The following is a 14309-nucleotide window of genomic DNA, read 5'->3' as shown; positions in this document are numbered from 1 at the left end:
GCTGATTTGTAAGACACAGGACAGATTCAAAAAGGCTGGATGCTGGCCCCATTTTTCGCTATCTGCCACTAGCTGGGCAACCTGAAACAATGATTGCCCCTTTCCTGCTGTTCTTTACTTAAAAAAATGAAAAGAATTGGGTTGGTCAAAAAGTCTGTATGTTTCTTTCTTTTTTTTTTTTCTGCAAAAAGCTTTATTGTTTCTATTTGGTCCAATGCATGGGAGAGGGTTCCAGGGTAGGGTTTCAGGGAGAGGCTCAAGCAAAAGCCAGATACGAGGGAAATGCAGAGGGGCCCCTCAAAGGCCTCTGGTCTCCAAAGGCTTCCTAGTTGTACTTGAGGGTGAGCCTTTTGAAGAGATACTTGCCCATCCCAGCCTGGAGGCCCAGCCTGTGGATGTTAGGTGGTTGCCCATCTTCTTGATGAGTTTCACCTCCTCATCCAGGAAATGGTTCTCCAGGAAGTCACAGAGATGAGGGTCTGTGCAGGCAGAACCCAGGGCATGCAGATCCAAAAGGGCCTGGTTCAGGTTCTTCTCCAAGGCCAAGGTTTCTTCCATTGCATTCTAAGGTTTACCCCACTCATCTTTGGAAGGCTTCAACACGTCCTGGAGAAGAAAGCAGCCACTGTGCTTGTTTTGCAGCTTTAAGAGTTGCTCAGAGCCATTACAGTTTGTTCAGCTAACTCTTGGAAGAAGTGGCCCATGCTGTGCAGAGCCACATTGTCGCGATCGAAATAGAAGCCCAGAGAGAGGTAGGTGTAGGAGGCCCCCAGATGCAGGTTGGCTAGGTGGTTGACAGCAGCCGCTGCCTTGGTGGAAGAATTCTGATGAATTTGGGAGCTCATGGGTGTTTGGCAATGAAGAACTAAGGTCAAAAACAAAACAAAACAAAACAAAAAAACAGTGATGGTTGGTCTCAGAGGCTGAGGATGGCTGAGGTGATTTCGAAGGTGGTGACTAGAAAAGAGGATGAAGGGTAGTTGGAAAGAAAAGACGTCCCTAAGTCTGTCCCATCCAAATCCTGTTGAAGAAAGAGACAGATCCCAGGACCGCTGAGGGCACTCTGTAAGGTTTCTTCCATAATATAAAAGACACATTTTTCATTTTCACCAATAACATTATTGATTTGGATATTTTGAGTATTTCGGGTATCTCCTGAGTGGTATAATGTTGATTGTTCTTCATTAATGTCTCTATTTGATTGCTATGGACTTCAACTGATCTACCTGTCTGTGGAGCATCATCCAGGGAGAAATATCCAGCAAGAAACTTTGCAAACAACTTTTGACACATTCCATCAGTCACACCACATTTTCCAAACACAGCACAAATCTTTTTTTGTGTGTTTCAGTTGCATTATTGCCTTTCTTGAAATAATAAAGCATAATAGGCCAAAAATGTTGCATATTTTCTTCTATCTCCAATATTAAAATGGCTACACAAAAATTCACCAATTTCGATGTTTTTTAAAAATGTATGCCGTCACAATACAATCTAACAAAATTATTTCGAATGAAATTAAAGACAACTACATGCTACTAGAGCCACCTTATGGAAAAAAATCAAACAAACTTTTTGGCCAACCCAATAATAAATCTTTATTTAGTAATATTCTTTACTTTCACTCCTCAGAAATGCTCCAAGGCAGTGGCCACAAGTTTCCTGAAAGATTTGTTTTTCAGGGGCCTAATATATCCCAGTCTATGGCTTACCTTTATAGCCGTTCCTCCTCAACTGTATACTGCCTCCTCATACTAAGATGGTGAGATGATACTTACTGCTCCTTACCTTGAGGATAAACCAGAGACACTGATTGCCACACTTGCTTTGGGTTTATTACTTGACTCCCCATTCCTGGTACCAATTTCAGGTTTAATTGTTATTTTCCTTTTAAGAACAGAGACAAATTAGGAGGAGGGCTGGCTATTCTAAAGATATATTTGAACTGTAATTGAGCCTGGAAATCTGGTGGAAGTCAAAGCAGTCCTAGAGATGTATGGCTTCTGTAAATAATGTTGTCTCTGTTACTTTCTTTTTGGTCTCCTGGTTGACTTTCTTTTCATTCATTCACTGAATATTTATTGATCACTTACCACATGTTGGGTACTGCTCTAGGCACCAAGAAGGCAGCAAAAAACAAAACAAACAAAAATCACAGAGTTCAACAGATGATAAATGTGTAATGTCAAGTAGCAATAAATTCTATGAAAACAAGTAAATCAGGGTAAGAGGATAGAGAGTAGCGTGGTGCTATTTTAGACAGAATGACCAGAAGTATTTCTGAGGAGGTAAAATTTGAGCACAGACCCAAATGAATTGAGAGAGCAATGAGGGAAGGATGTTCCTGAAGGAGAAACAGCAAGTGCAAAGACTCTAAGGCAAGGATGTGTTTGTCTTGTTTGAGGATCAACACAGTAATCAGCTGTGGCTAGAGTGCTGAGAGCAGGGAGGAAGTTCATACATAGTAGGGAGCTACCCATGAGCCAGATTATATAGGGCCCTATAGAGCATGGTAAAAACAGTCATGACTGGATTTGCAATTTAAATGTCATTCTGACTGTTGTGTGGAGACTAGCATGTATGGGAGCAGGAATGAAAACAGAGAAGCCAGTCAGCTGGCTAACATAGGAATCCAGAAGAGAGATTATGATACTAGCATGCTATCTGCTACTGCTGGGGAGGTAGAAAGTGGATGGGTTGGGATAAATTCTGAAGAATTTGCTTGTGCATTGAATATTGAATACTAACGGAAAGAAAAGAGATCAACGATGACAACTTTTTTATTTTTTATTTTTGTCCTGAGAAACTGAATGGTTCATTTACTGAGAAGGAAAACATTCGGAGAAGAGTAAAACGTAGGGATATCCTGTTTTAATTCTCTTTGGAAATATACCCAGAAGTGGGATTGCTGGACTATATGGTAGTTCTATTTTTAATTTTGTGAGAAACCATTCTACTGTTTTCCATAGTGGCTGTACCACATTACCTTTCCACCAACGATGTACAAGTGTTCTCTTTTCTCCACATTCTCACTAGCATTAGATAACTCTTGTCCTTTGGTAACTAACAGGTGTGAAGTGATATGTCACTGTGGTTGTAATTTGCATTTCCCACATGATTTGTGATGTTGAACACCTTTATCATGTGCCTGTTGTCCATGTATGTGTCATCTTTTTAAAAAAAGTGTATTTAGGGCCTTTGCCCATATTTAAATTGGTTTATTTATGCTATTGTGTTGTAGGAGTTACTTGTAAATTTTGGAAATTAAACTTTTTAGGATATGTGATTTGCAAATATTTTCTCCTATTTCATAGGCTATATTTTGATTTTGTTGATGGCTGTTCTGTGCAGGAGTTTTTTAAGTTTGAGGCAGTCCAACTTGCTTATTTTTGCTTTTATTGCCTTTGCTTTTAGTGTCAAATCCCCCAAAATAGGAGTTTTATGTTGGGAACCATCCTTCCTGGTTTCAGGGACTGTAACCTCGCCAGCAGGCGAGAGGGCCCCAAGGCTGGAGCTGAGCAAGGAAGCCCTGGGAAAATAGGACATTGAGGAGACAAAACCTGTCCTCCTGGAAGGGGCGCAGCCCCTACCTCCCTTACATCACCCTGCTTGGCCCTGGAGGATGGCTACTTAGTCAATGATGGGTAAGACCCCTCGATGGCAGGGGCAACCTAAGACAGGCACAGTCACATAGGGGCCATCAGGGAAGGACTTAGGGGACATGGAGAAGGGGCAAAAGATCCTCACACCTAGGCTTTGTAATGGCCGGAGTCCTCATTCTGTCTGAGAGAAGTCTCCTTATCTCTTGGCTGCTCTGCTCCACTTGCCTGACTGGGTCAGTGAAACAATACTAAAGGCAGGCACAGCCCTAAACTAGATCCAGCAGTTCCTGGGGAAAATTAGGCCTGGAAAAGAAATGTATTAAATCCTATGAAACTTACTTTGCTAAGAATGTCCTCCAGGTAATGAGTACTGATGTTTGGAGTCAAGCATAGAATGTGATCAGTTTTTCAGGTTTCAGGGCCAAATGGGTGAATGGGTGCCACCCTATATATCAGACCCTGACCTGAGGCAAATCTCTGTGCTCCTTTAATTGTTATCTATGATCTCTATCTATTTTCTGTAAACATAGCCTTTTGGCATTGATTAATGAACTTTGCACATATCATTTTCAATAAAAGCCACTTCAAGAGAAGGGCTCAGGGCATTCTCTACTAGAGGGAATCACTACCCCCTTTTCCTGGCAGACCAAGAGTGTCTGAAACGACTTATTTCTTTTATCTGTGGTAACCTGGGGGGACTCTGTGGGACGGGGTATCCCTCCTCAGTTTTACAGTTGCAGGTCTTACATTCAAGACTTTAATCTATTTTGAGTAGGTTTTTCTGTATGCAGTAAGAGAGGGGTCCAGTTTCATTATTTTACCTGTGGATATCCAGTTTTTTTTCCAACACTGTTTATTGAAAAGACTGTCCTTTCCCCATTGTATATTTTTGGCACTTTTGTTAAAAATTAATTTACCATATATGCAGGGATTTATTTCAGGGTTTACTGTTCTGTTCTATTGGTAAATGTGGGTTTTTTAAAAATGCCAATATCATACTATTTTTGATTTAATATAGCTTTGTAATATAGTTTGAAATCAGGAAATGTGATGCCTCCAACTTTGTTTCTCCTTCTCAAGATTGCTTTGACTATTTGGAATCTTTTGTGGTTCTACACATTTTAGGTTGTTTTTTCTTATAACTGTGAAAAATGCCATTGGAATTGGTTAATTTCCAGAGTTCTGAAAAAGTTGATTTTGACTATTTTTGGCTAGTGTTCTCTTTGCTGGAATGGAATGGATACCATTACAGAAGTATTTCTTCTGAATATGTTAAATTTGCATTATTTATTAGCATAAGGCAGGATTGCAAAATTAACAGCATGTAATCTGGAACCAGATTTGCTTGGTACATATCTTTGTTCTGCCAATTTGTAACTGTGAGAGCTTTTGTTTCATTTTCTCTTTCTATAAAGTGACTATATTAATAGCACCTATCTTATGTGAGTTAACCACAAGTAAATCATCTATAGTAGTGCTTGGTAAACAATGGCTTATGGAACAATCCTGCCCACTGTTTTTTAATTTTTAGGGTCCATGAGCTAAAGATGGTTTTCACATTCTTAAGTAGTTTTAAAATCCAAGTAATATTTCCTGACACATTAAAATTATATGATATTCAAATTTCAGTGTCCATAAAGTTGTATTGATACAAAGTCATGCTAATTCATTTACATATTATCTGGCTGCTTTCCCACTAAAACAGAAGTGGTGAATAGTTGTGACTAAGTTGGTATGATCGAAAAAGCCTCAAATATTTATTATTTAGTAATTTTTAGAAAAAGTGTGCTGACCTAAAATATAGTACATTGACAGACATGAAAGAAGGAACTGAATGTTTGTGAGCTATCATTTTTGCCTCACAGCTCAAAGTTAGTGTTTAGTCTCTGTTATTTTTTTAAAGGTGTATTTCACATAGCTCACAGTGGCCTAAACTCTGTTTCATTAGGTCACATTGTACCCACAATAGCCTCCCAGTCTCAGCATGGTCTGGCTCCTGTCTCCCTCTCTGAGCTCATCTTTCGCTCTTGCTTTCTCTGATCTAGTTGTCTTGGCCGTCTGTCATTTTTGGGAATATGCCAAGCAATTTCCTTCCCCAGGGTCTTTGCATTTGCTTTTCTCTATGCTTGGAACACACTTTTCCTGACTCTTCACAAATCTGGATCTATATAATTTTTCAGATTTTAGTTCACATATCATACCTCAGAAAGCCCTTCCCAGACCACCTTATCTAGAATAGGACCCTCCTCCTGGCTATTCCTTATCCAATTACTCTATTTATTCCTTCATGGCAATAATATTAATCAGTCATTATCTAATTTATTTACTTTTTTAACTGCTTTTTTTGTCTGCTTACCCACCAGAATGTTAGCACCTTGATAACAGGGGCTTTATGTTTCATCTTCTTTACTATAACATGGTAGCACCCTCACTAAATATTTCTTGAATGAATGAATGATATTGAGCCTCAACTCCCATGGTTGAGTATAGTCATTCTCTTCTTTTTCTTATATGCTCATGCAAAGGAAACTAATTGCCCTTACTTACCTTTTCACTCAAGGGCATGTCACAGGTCTGGCTGATCTATTATTTAGCTGACTTCAGTCAGATACTCTTCCCTGGTCTAATCTACTATGGCCATGAATTGGAATTAAAATGAAGTCACAAGGGGCAAAACATGGCTCCCTAGGGTCTGTCCTCTCAGCAGGAGCTGTGGACATATAGGAAAAGAGAAGGGTGCAATCAGAAAACAACCTGGTACTTTTCCTTCATTGCCTGTATTCTGTACAGTTAGATCTTCCTTCGTGCTCAGATGAAATCTTGGGCAGACCTCAGAGTTTATATGCTCACAATTAAATAATAAAATCTTGTCTCCTCTGGTTATTTGATTTCCTAAAACAGCCTTAGTTCAGAAATTAATATGTCTTGTTCAGTACAATAGTAAAATTTTTGAACTCTAATGTTACACCTTTTTCTTTCACTCAACTTGGACCTACTTCAACTGGAAACTTGCTGTTGAAGTGGGTGTGAATTGTTTCTTCTTCATTTTTAACATCTAAAAAAGGGTTAATGAATTTTTTAAATGCCAAACTTAATTTATATTTTTTAATTTTTAAATCATGTTTATCCTATTATAGTTGTCTCAATTTTTCCCCCTTTACCCCCCTCCACCCATCCTACCCCCACCCCCGCTCCCACAGTCAATTCCCACTCTGTTGTTCATGTCCATGGGTCTTTCATACATGTTCTTTGTGTAGTCCCTTCTCCTTCTTTTCCCCATTGTCCTCTTTCCCCATCCCCTCTGGTTACTTTCAGTCTGCTCCATGTTTCCATGTCTGTGGTTTATTTTGTTCCATGCCTGTGGTTGTTGAATACAGTCCACTTATAGGTGAGATCATATGGTATTTGTCTTTCACCAATTGGCTTATTTCACCTAGCTTAATATTCTCCAGTTCCATCCATGTTGTCGCAAAAGGTAGGAGTTCCATCTCTCTCTCTTTTTTTCTTTCTTAAATGCAGATTGATTTTATTTATTTTTTTCTAAGAATAAGGATATATATTTTTTCAAATACATTTGTCTCTGCCTACCCCCCACCACTTTCCCTTGCCCCCTCCATCCTTTCCTCCCTCAGCTCTTCCCCTTTGGTTTTGTCCATGAGTCTTTGCTATATGTTCCTTGACTTTCTCCTTCCTTCTTTTTCCCCACCCCCACTTCCCTCTTGTCTCTTTTGATTTCATTTCCTTTCAGTGTTGCTGGTCTTATTTTCCTTGCATCTTTGTTTTGTTGGTTAGGTTCCACTTATAGGTGAGATCATATGGTATTTGTCTTTTGCCCCCTGGCTTATTTTGCTTAGTATAATGCTCTCCAGTTCCATCCATGCTGTCATGAAGTTTAGTAGTTCTTTTTTTCTTTCTGCTGTGTAGTATTCCATTGTGTATATGTACCATAATTTTTTGATCCAGTCATCTACTGATGGACATTTAGGTTGCTTCCAATACTTGGCTATTGTAAATTGTGCAATGTCAAAGTTAATTATGAAATATTTAAAAACTTAAAACCATTATAAAGTCTCAGCAATTAAACCACCATGAAACCAGCACAGAAATAATCAAGTAGATCAATGAAATATAATGAGCATTCTAGAGACAAATGTATATATCTAAGAATGTAACATATGATTCCATTGATATTTCAAATCAATGGGCAAATTAAGGCTTATTCAACAAGTAAGGTGCATCGACCACTATTACTTGAAATAAATATAGAGCCCTATTTAACACATGATACAAAAAATATTTAGGTGAGTTAAAAATCAATATGTAAAATCTAAGGAGTTTTAGGAGAAAATACAAAATGATATTTTTCTTACTCTGAAGTAACATATTCAAGCCCAGAACTATAAAGTAAAATCTTGAAAATATGACTATATTAAACATTTAAGACTGTACAGTAATATACATATAAAAAAGGTTAAAGGATAAGTAATAGAATAGGAAAATATTTGCAACACATCTAAAAAAAGGGTTAATGATTTGTTGTTTGTTTTTTGTTTTTAGGGAAAATATTCTACAAACATTTAATTAAAAAATGGATAAAGAATACCAAAAAGTCATTTAAAGCTTTTTAAAAATAATAGAAGTAGGCAAGAAATATACAAAAACAGGTTTTGTTTCAACAAATAATAAAGGAACAATTGAAATAACACATCATTGTCACAATCAGATTAATACATATTAAAAGATATTGGTAATATCAAGTATCGACAACTGTGAAAGGAACTGGGTATTCATAGGTTCTTTTTATTCATCTTAAAGCAGTCCCTTTAGCATATTTTGCAGCACTGGTTCAGTGGAAGTGTATTCTTTTAGCCATCTTTTGTCTGGGAAATTCCTTATTTCGCCTTCCATTTTAATTGAGAGCCTTGCTGGGTAGAGCAGTCTTGGTTTCAGGCCTTTGTTTTCCATTACTTGGAATATTTCTTGCCACTCCCTTCAGGCTTGTAGTGTTTCTGTTGAGAAGCCATCTGCTACCTGTGTTTGGGCCCTTTATAGGTTACTAGCTGTTTCTCCCTTGCTGCCTTTAGGATTTTCTGTTTGTCTTTGATGTTTGCCATTTTCATAACGATGTGTCTTGGAGTGGACCTCATTGGGTTCCTCTTGAATGGGACCTTCTGTGCTTCCTGGACTTGCGTGACCTTTTCTCTCCTCCAATTAGGGAAGTTTTCCATCATTACTTTTTCAAACAGGTTCTCTATCCCTTCCTCATCCTCTTCTCCTTCTTGTATCTCTATTATATGGACATTATTACATTTCAGGTTGTCCTGCATTTCCCTCAATGTGTCTTCATTCTTTTTGAGTCATTTTTCATTTCCTTGCTCTTTCTCGGTGCTTTTTTTCTACCTTGTCCTCCAGTCCACTGATTTGATCCTCAGCTTCCTTCTACTGTGTTCTTCAATTCAGAAATTGTATTCTTCATTTATTCTTGTCTCTTATTGATAGTTTCTATGTTCTTTTTTCATGGTGATATAGTTTGCAGTAAGTTCCCTGTAGTTTGTAGTTTTTTGTAATTCTCTCTGAGCTCACTGAGCTCATTGAGCTTCCTTAGAACTGTTGTTTGGAACTCAATATTTGACAGTTTACTTGCCTTTATTTCATTTAGTTCTCTTTCCAGGGATTCCTCCTTTCTCTTTGAGTTGGTGGTATTTCTTTGTCTTCCCATTATTTGTGAGAGTCTTCTTTTCTGCTTCTGCTTCTTAAGTTGATCTGTCTTGATTTCCTGACTTTGTGGAGTGTCTGTTCCTTCTTCTTCTGCCCCACTCACTAGGCTTATTCTGGCTCCTTTAATACTGAAGCGTGGGAAGGCAGAAGAGGGTGGGACAGCAAAAGTTTGACTGGCACCGCCGTAACGGTCTTAATTTCTTCTGGCTGGGACAGAGATACAAACAAACTCTGGAGAGATGCTTTTGTGGTCTCCTTGTAGATCCTCTGGCTCTCAACTGTAGCCCCTTGCCTTTGCTTCAGACAACCTATCTGTGTACCTCTTCAGACCTTGTAAAGTTAGTGATAAACCTGAGCCTCTTTCTGCTGACAGTTGTCTTGTTCCTCAATGAAAACCCTCCTGTGAATTTTTCTAACAAGTTCTTGGTGAGTAGTCTCTGGTCTGTGATGTCTACAACTGACTTATAGGAAACAAGACCTTGAGTCTGTTGTCAAAGGAGATGTAGTTACCAGCTGAAGTGCTCTATTCTGCTGCCTCAAGTTACTTCAGGCAGTCTCTAACCCTTTAGATTTCTCACGGTTGACCTGGAAACATACTGAAGTTGGGCATTTTCCTTGATACCCCTCTGACTGGGTGTGAAGTACAATACAGAGCTCCAGGATAGTACAAGGCAGGTGTGATGGAAAAGGAAAATGTCACCACACTTTCACAACTAACTCTACAAGAAATGTTTGTCTTGTCTTTAAAAAATCTTTCAGTATCTCCAAGGCAAAGAATGGGTGATCAATGAATGGTTACAAAACAGTAAGTCCTTCTTGGAGGATCTAGCACCTTACTTTGGAATGTGGGAGTGGTTGGTGTTCAAAGCCAGGGGCTTTGGCCAAAGGCATACAGTCTCATTTTAACATCTCATTACACATATCTAATTGTGCCCTTTGAAACATTACATGTCTCACGCATGAAATACTCATGTGTATCTAAGATTTCAGAAACAATTAAACTACACATCAAGTAGTAGACTGTACACTCATTTCTTTTTTTTTTTTAATTAGGTTAATCATTCACTCTTACTCCCCTACATCAAGTACTGTCTTCATAAATTTTTTTTCTTTTTGCTTTTTCTCTCTTTATTTTTAAATTACACTTGCCATACAGTATTATATTAACTTAAAAAGTGATGATCCTGATAAACCTAGAACCCATCTGACACCATATGAAGTTATTACAGTATTATTGACTGTATTCCCTATGCTATGCTTTACATCCCCATGACTATTCTGTAACTATAAATTTGTACTTCTAAACCCCTTCACCTTTCCATCCAACTTCCATGTGGAAGCTAATAAACAAATAAGCAGAACAGGAACAGATTCATAGATACAGAGAACATTTTAACTGCTGCCATATTACACTCATTTCTTAGTAAGAAAATGTTTCTTCATTTGAAAGAATGCACTCCTGAACACAGTTGGAAATTGGTTTGTTTCAAAAGTATCATTATATCTCCATGTATAGTTTTAAATTTCAAACAAATGTAATTTTGTGTACAATTTTAACAAAATGTACATTACTAACATGCAGTCACTAGAGAACACAGTGTTTATTTTGGCTTGCAAGTAAATATGCAAAACCTTAAGTATTTAACTTCAAACCAATCACTAATTTCAACTCTCTTTACTTCTCTACTGCAAACTTCACTTTAATACAAAATTCAAAGCAATCATGAGAGCAAAGAGTCATCACATTGCAATGCACTAATTCTCCTTTTGGTTGTACTATTCTGACAAATTTTAACTAACTCTAACTGAAAATACTTTTCAATCTGTTATGGAAGGTTTACAAAGCCCTGTGGCCAAAATGTTTTAGCCTCATGTATTAACTAACTTAGACTATTGGGTCTATATCAAAAATATCATGAGCAAAAATTAAATATTTTAAAAATAGCTTCAGGTGTGCTAGGTAGGGCAGTACAGTTTTATTGCATAGCAGATTCTACTGGTATCCCTTGAGGCATCGTTTTTGTAACACAGCTTATAAATGCAGCAGAAGGTAGTTCTGCGTTGATTACTTATGTGTTGGTGGAGTGAGAAAGAACAATTTCTAATTTCTGCCAGTAAAGTTCTTTTCTGTTCCTGTCTGTTGAGCTTGTTCTGGCAGTAATCATATTCTCCTTCCCTTTTTGTCCCCCAAGCCTTAACAGAGATACATTTGTGCTCATGTTGGATTAATGTAGGAAAAGTAGAAAAACTTCTTTTTGGAATCATTAGTTACTTCTTGAATTCAGAAGTCAGGATTGAATAGCCTACACATCTAATTGTCTTCTCTGCTGTAAAGTGGAAAGAGCTTATGAAGACAGATGAACAGTAAAATTCTTTGTGGCATCTTATTAACAGTCTATCACTTTACACCTTACTAATTATCTTCTCTCCAGTTCTCTATCTATTCATTGACTTAATTTTTTTTTAGAACTCCTGTTTTTTAGTTTGTTTTATTTTTGAGTGTGGGTGATATTGTGGTTGGATCAGAGAAAGTGCTCAACATATGCTAACAAACAAATGAATGATTTTTTAGGACTATCTGCCTATATGAGTACCATGACTACTATGGTATTTAAGGGGCTTCATGTTAGGGCTGATTAATTAGAGATATGTTCAGGTATATAGAGCCAATGTTAAGTTTCCAGGAAGTTGGAGGGATACTGCAAAGTAGATGTCCCTGTTCCAGCAGATGCTAACTGCCCATGGACTCCACCCAAGCAAGAACAATTTGACCCACACTTTGTGTTCCCAAAGGTGATCTTAACTGGCTAGGAGAAGAGTAATGGTAGTCTCTTACAAACTTTGGCTTAAAAAAAAGTAGATCTCTGAGTTATATTTTATGTCACTTCCATCTAATGACTGAATGGTCAATTAATATGTACTTCTCAGAAATTCAACCCACCAACAAAGCTGTAAATAATTGGTTCTATTCTGTATTTGGTAAGGAGTTTTGTGGAAGATGACCCTTGGGAAACCTGGACTGACTCTTACCATGGAGACTACACTCTATAGACAGAAAGGGGAGCTACTGTATGGGAACATGTATGAGAACATGAGAGCTCACCATGCATGCCTCTCTCCTCTGAAAACTCCTTGTGTTCCTTATGTTTTAAATCTGTGTGTTCTTAACTATAGTAAAAACTGCCATTTATCGATCTCTTACTACATGCTATGCACTGTGCTAAGCACTTCACATACATTGTCACATTTCATTCTCCAATGTTCCATCCTGGATACTGATTTATACTGTTTCTGTTCACCAGAGGAACTCATCTGTTCCAATGGCTTCAATTATCACTGTCATACTAAATCTGGATATTCACATTACCATGTCCACTCTGAAAGCTCAATCAGTGTTTCTCCATGGATGACTTGCTATCCATATTCTCTAACTCAACATCTTGGCAACCCTTTCGCTTCTCCTCTCCCACTTTCTTTCTCTGTGTATTACATCATCATCTTAGCCATCACCTAGGTTTAAACACTGGTAGTCATCTATGACTCATTCTTCAAGTATATGGAAGAGAGAGAGACTTACCAAGTACCAAGTCCTACTGATTTTCTTCCCTATGTTCACTCTACTGCAATGCTACTTCAGATCTCCTCACCTCACATATGAATTATTGTAACTTACTTCAGGCAGCCTCCCCAATTCCAGGCACTTGGCTCTTTGATGCATTCTGCCACCACCCTCGGCCAACCTTTTACATACCCTTTTCTCATATTACTTCATCTACCAGTGTCCCACTGAAGTAAGTCCACATCCTTACTCTGGCCCTACTTACCTAACTTTATCTATGATGCTTCTTTTATTCCTCACCCCCAACATGTTGACTCTTCCCTAGTCAATTCCAGGGTCCTCTTTTTCCTTCACCTCCAGGTGTCTGTTCATCAGCTTCTCTTCCTCTAGAATTTTCTCAAATTTTTTGACATTCAATATTATATTAGTTTCAGGTATACAACATAGTGATTAAACAATTATACAATTTCAAAGTGATCTCCCCCCAATAATTCAAGAATCTTCCTTTTTTTCAGATAAAAAATCCAAGGCTTGGAGAAGTTGAACAATTTTCCTCAAGTTGTACTGCAAATGATTGAGCTGGATTTAAATCTATTCTTCTGATCCTCAAAAGAGTGCTTTCTTCCCTTAGCCACAACAGCTTGTCTCAGAATCAGATTAACACAGGATGGAATCCATTGATAGGTACTCAGATTGCATTTATGTAGCACCTGCCTGACAATAAAATACTACCAGGACAGCATTAGCCCCTGAAGACTGTCTCCCTTAACCTGGACTCCAGCCATGGCAAATGATTTTTTAATATGTTCAGCCAAATTAATCTGCAAATTATGGCTTAATTTTAATAGCTTTATATCTGTAGCCCATTAAAGGAAACTTTAAATTTTAAAAAAACCTGATGGTGGGGTGCCCACAATTCGTTTCAAAGTTATTGAAATTCTTCATTCAAATTCATTCATAGGGGTGTTGTTCCTAATTGTTCTAGGCTTGTACTTTAAACTGCACCCAAAGTTCCAGCACTGTTTTCGGTTTTTTTCTATGATTCTAAAAAAGGATAAGATAGCATATGTTCAAGCTGAGCAAGCTACTAGGATGCCAATAGTATGTTTCTGTAAACTTTTGATTGTAGATTTCCTATGCAAATAGGACTTCTCAGGGTCCTGGCTAGTGTTGGTTTTAAATGAGGACATGACCTTTAGTTCAAAGAGATAGCAAAGATTACTAGGCTATTATTCAAAGTCTTCCTTAGGAGTCCTCAGGGGTGAAGGTCTGGATTTGTGATCTTGCTGTGAACTTGCTGAATAACCAACAGATGTCTTTCTCCATCTCTGTTTCCTTCTCCAATTAAGGAAGATAACAACTATCTCTTTCCATTTTCTTAGGGATATCAAAGGATTAAAGATGTGAACAGTATTAAAAAAGAGTTTATA

The 14309-nt window shown here is 37.8% G+C and overlaps 1 pseudogene; it reads right to left on the bottom strand.

Annotated features, from left to right (window-relative positions):
* Positions 1-325: 325 nt before the first annotated feature.
* On the bottom strand, positions 326-845 carry LOC129071712 (ferritin light chain-like; annotated as a pseudogene).
* Between the last annotated feature and the right edge of the window lie 13464 nt (positions 846-14309).

This window comes from Pteronotus mesoamericanus, unplaced genomic scaffold, assembly GCF_021234165.1.
Source record: "Pteronotus mesoamericanus isolate MK-2021 breed Mesoamerican mustached bat unplaced genomic scaffold, CSHL_Meso_final contig_27, whole genome shotgun sequence".
Classification (NCBI taxonomy): domain Eukaryota; kingdom Metazoa; phylum Chordata; class Mammalia; order Chiroptera; family Mormoopidae; genus Pteronotus; species Pteronotus mesoamericanus.
This window is presented reverse-complemented; position numbering and strand designations above follow the sequence as displayed.